This window comes from Dipodomys ordii, unplaced genomic scaffold (genome assembly GCF_000151885.1).
Source record: "Dipodomys ordii isolate 6190 unplaced genomic scaffold, Dord_2.0 Scaffold31, whole genome shotgun sequence".
Lineage (NCBI taxonomy): Eukaryota > Metazoa > Chordata > Mammalia > Rodentia > Heteromyidae > Dipodomys > Dipodomys ordii.
Window position 1 is genome coordinate 6,815,775 of NW_012267247.1, and position 5,242 is coordinate 6,821,016.

A 5,242-nucleotide genomic window follows, 5' to 3' on the forward strand; every position below is an offset into this window, starting at 1 on the left:
GGCTCAAGTGGTAGAGTGCTAGCCTTGAAGAAAAGAAGCTCAGGGACAGCGCCCTGCCTGAGTTCAAGCCCCATGGCCGGCCAAAAAGAAAAGAATAGAAAAAAAAAAAAATATATATATATATATATATATATATATATATACCTGGTCTAGAGGTGTGGCTCAGCAATAGACCTCCTACCTAGAAAGCTGGACACCCTGAGTTCAAATTCCAGTACTATCATAAAACAATTCAAGCTCAACAATTATGTTTACAAAAATAGGAATAAAGGAAAGAAACAAAGAAAAACCAGGAATTGGGCAGATGCTGATGACTCACCCCTGTAATCTTAATTACTCAGAAGTCTGAGATCTAGCTGAGTCATGCTGGTGGCTCAGGCCTGTAATCCTAGCTACTCAGGAGGCTGAGATCTGAGGATCACAGCACCACTGGAAAGTCTGTGAGATTCTTATCTCCAATGAAGGAGGTACAAAGCCGAGGCTCACTTCTATAATCCTGTTCAAGAGGTTCATAGCTGTTGAAGGAGGTTCAAAGCCAGCCTGGGCAGGAAAGTCCTTGGGTTTTTGTTTGTTTGTTTGTTTGTTTTTATCTCTAAACCACTCAAAAGCTGAAGTGGAATTATGGCTCAAGTGGCTTGAAATGAAACTGTGACTCAAGTGGTAGAGTGCTAGCCTTGAGGAAAAAAAAAAAAACTTAGGAACTGAGTGCCCAGAACCTGAGTTCAAACCCTATAGGCGTGCGCGCACACACACACACAACACACAACACACACACACAAAGTCCTATGATTTACTGTCTATAAGCTTGGGACCTGCCAGGTACCAGTAATCCTAGTTAGACTCTTATCTCCAAATAACCACTCAAGAACCAGAAGTAGAACTGTGGCTCAAAGTGGTAGAGTGGTAGCTTTGAGCAAAAGAATTCAGGGACAGTGCCCAGGCTCTAAGTTTAAGTTCTACAACTGATTAAAAAAAAAAAAAAAACTTGGGGGCTGGGAAGGTGGCTCAGTGGAAGAGTGCTTCCCTTGCATGCCTGAGGCCCTGGGTTCGATTCCTCAGCACCACATAAGCAAAAAGAAAAAAGCAGGAAGTGGCTCTGTGGCTCGAGTGGTAGAGCGCTAGCCTTGAGCTGAAGAGCTGAGGGACAGCGCCCAGGCCCAGAGTTCAAGCCCCACTACAGGACCCAAAAAAAAAAAAACTTGGGACTCAGGGGGAGCTAAGTCTGAAGACTTCAAAACCAAGATGTCTCATATCCCAGGGCAAGAGAAGATGGGCATTCCAGCCTCAGGAGATAAGTCATCCTTCCAAGTCATCCTTTCTATACCTTTCCTTCCATTCTCCATGAATTGGATGGTGCCCACCTTGTTGGTAAGGGCAGACCTTTCTTACTCAGTCCACTGGTTCAAATTATAAGCTCTTCCAGAAACACCACAAATACTTCATTAGCTATCTGGAGAGTGCAACCTAGTCATATTGACATGCTCAGTAGAAGAGCAGTTGTCTAGTAAATATGAGGTCCTGTATTGGATCCTCAGTGCTGGGTATGGTTGGAGTGACAAGAAAAAGAAATAACTATTACAAACCATATGTCAACAAATTATATAGGAAATGAAATGAACAAATTCCTAGAAACACATAAACTGTCATAAGTAACCCAAGAAAGAAATAGAACTGAATAAGCATATAACAGATTAACTCAGTAATCAAAAACCAACAATTGAACAATGTGAATGTTTGTTTTGCAATAATAAGGATTAAACCCAAGCCCTTGAACTTGTTTAGGCAAGTACTCTAAAATGCAAGCTACAATTCCTAGTCCATTTATTTTTTCAGTTCTAGGGATTGAACCCAAAGCCTGGTACATGCTAGCCTGACACTCTACCTCTTGAGTCACATGCCCAAGCCTTTTTGCTCTATTGTTTAGTTATAGGGTCTCACTTTTTTTTTGGGGGGTGGTCCAGTCGTGGGGCCTGAACTCTGGGCCTGAGTGCTGTACCTCAGCTCTTCAGCTCAAGGCTAGCACTCTACCACTTGAGCCACAGTGCCACTTCCGGCTTTTTTCTTTTTGTTTATGTGGTGCTGAGGAATCGAACCCAGGGCCTCAGGCATACAAGGCAAATGCTCTACCACTGAGCCAACTTCCCATCCCTAGGGTCTCACTTTTTGCCCAGACCAGTCCAAATTACAATCCTACCACCATAGCTGAGCTGACAGACACAACCACCACACCCAGCTTTTTCTGTTGAGATAAATCTCTGAATTTTTTGCCTGGACTAGCCTCCAAGCATCCTAATCTCTGACACGTGGAGAAGGTTGGATTATACACCTGAATCAGTGCCTAGGTTGCCTTGTGGTTTTTTTGTTTGTTTGGGGGTTTTTTGTTTTGTTTGCTAGTCCAGGGGCTTGACCTCAGGGCCGGGGCACTGTCCCTAAACTTCTTTTGCTCGAGGCTAGCATTCTACCACTTGAGCCAGAGCACCACTTTTCTTTTTATGTGATACTGAGGAATCAAACCCAGGGCTTCACACATGCTAGGCAAGCACTCTACCACTAAGCCATGTTCCCAGCCCATTGTTATTTTTTTTTTTTGCCCATTTAATCAGTCATGAGTCTTAACTTAGAGCCTGAGCACTGTCTCTAAACTCTTTCACTCAAGGCTAGCAGTCCCAAGGCTGGGAATGTGGCTTAGTGGTAAAGTGCTTGCCTAACATGCATGAAGCTCTGGATTTGATTCCTCAGTACCACATAAACAGAAAAAGCCAGAAGTGGCACTGTGGTACAAGTGGTAGACTACTAGAAGCTCAGGTACAGTGCCCAGGCCCTGAATTCAAGCCCCAGGACTGGGGGGAGGGGGGGAGAAACACTAGTGCTCTACCATTTTGAATCACAGCTCCACTTCCGGTTTTCTGGTGGTTAAGTGGTGATGAATCTCATAGACTTTCTTGCCTGGACTGGTTTTAAACCACCATCCATAGATCTCAGCCTACTGAGTAGCTAAGATTACAGGTATAAGTCACCAGTGCCCCACAATCATTTGTTTTTGAAAAAGGGTCTTACTTTGCCCAGGCTGGCCTTCGACTTGCTATATCCTTCTACTTCTGGCTCCAGAGTATCTAAGATTACAAATCTGTGTACTATTCCAAACTGCAATGTGAATGTACTGAATACCCATTGTACTCTATGTACCTAATACCAACTGTACTCCAAAAAAAAAAAAATTGAACTCCAGGGCTTGAACTCTGGGCCCAAGTGCTGTGTGCTTCAGCTCTTCAGCTCAAGGCTAGCCCTCTACCACTCGAGCCACAGCACCACCTCCGGTTTTCTGAGTGGTTTATTGGAGATAAGAGTCTCACATACTTTTCTGCCCGGACTGGCTTTGAACCATGATCCTCAGATCTCAGCCTCCTGAGTAGCTAGGATTACAGGCATGAGCCACTGGCGCCCAGCTCCAAAAAATTATTAAATTGATAATTTTTTTGTGGGCAGGGACACAATGGTCATGAAGTCACAAAGAGAATATTACATCACAGGGGCACTGTGGTTCAAGTGGTAGAACACTAGCCTTGAGCACACAAAGGCTCAGGAACAGCGCCTAAGTCCTGAGTTCAAGCCCCAAACAACAGCAACAACAACAAAAAGGTTTTCGGGTTGGGAATGTGACTTAGTGGTAGAGTCTTTGCCTAGCATGCATGAAGCACTGGGTTCGATTCCTCAGTATCACAGAAAAATCCAGATATGGCACTGTGGCTCAAATGGTAGAGCCCTAGCTTTGAGCAGAGAGTGGCTCAGGGATAAAGCCCAGGCCCTGAGTTCAAGCTCCAGGACTGACCAAAAGAAAAAAAAAGAAGAGAGGGCTGGGAATGTGCTTTAGTGGTAGAGTGCTTGTCTAGCATTCATGAAGCCCTGGGTTCAATTCCTCAGTGCCATATAAACAGAAAAAGCCAGAAGTGGCACTGTGGCTCAAGTGGTAGAGTGCTAGCCTTGAAGAAAAGAAGCTCAAGGAGCTGGGCACCAATGGTTTATGCCTATAATCCTAGCTATTTAGGAGGCTGAGATCTGAGGATAATGGTTTAAAGCCAGCCCAGGCAGAAAAATCTGTGAGACTCTTATTTCCAATTAACCACCAGAAAACTGGAAGTGGCTGTGGCTCAGGTGTTAGAGTGCTAGCCTTGAGCTGAAGAGCTCAGGGACAGCGCCCAGGCCCAGAGTTCAAGCCCCAGGCCTGGACAAAAGAGAGAGAGAGAATATGACATCACAATAGGTCTAAGATATCAAAATGGTGATATGAGGGCACAATGGTCATGAGATTACAAACGAAATGTCATATCACAATGGATCTCTGATGTCAAACTACAATTGGAGATCACACTGGTCTTGAGTCACAATGGGGATATAAGTTCACAATGGGTCTATGATGTCACAAAGGCAATGTGAGAGCACAATGGTCATGAGGTCACAAAGGGGATATGATGTCACAATCTGAGATACCACAATAGGAATGTGAGGTCACAATGTCATAAGGTCATAAGGGAAATGTGATGTCACAATGGGTCTGTGATATCACAATGGTAATGTAAGATCACAAAGATCATCAGGTCACATTGGTGATATGAAGTCACCGTGGCGTCAATGATATCAAAATGGTGATTTGAGGGCACAATGGTAATGAGGTTACAACGAGGATGTGAGGTCATAATGTGTATATGAGGTCATAATAGGTCTGATATCACAGAAGCAATATGAGGGCACATTGGCCATGAGGTCACAAAGGAAATGTGATGTCACAATGGGCCTGTAGTATCACAATGGCACTGGGAGGTCAAAATGGGGACATGTCACAATTGGTCTAAGATATCACAATAGTCATGCGGTCCCAATGAGGATATGAGATAATAATGGGTCTGTTATATCATAATGGCAATGTGACATCACAATGTCATGAGATTACAATTACAATGGAATTATGACATCACAATGAGAACATAAAGTGACAATGATGTGAGTACCCAATAGTCATGAGGTTACAAAGGAAATGTGATGTCACAATAGTAATTAGATATCACAATTTTCATGAGGTCAAAATGGGTCTGTGACATCAAAATGGTGATGTGAGAGCACAATGGTCGTGAAGTCAAAATGAAGATGTGATATAGCAATGGCAATATGATGTCACAATTGGTCTGAGATATCACAATGACAATTTGAGGGCACAATGATCATGGGTTTACAATGGGCATATTAG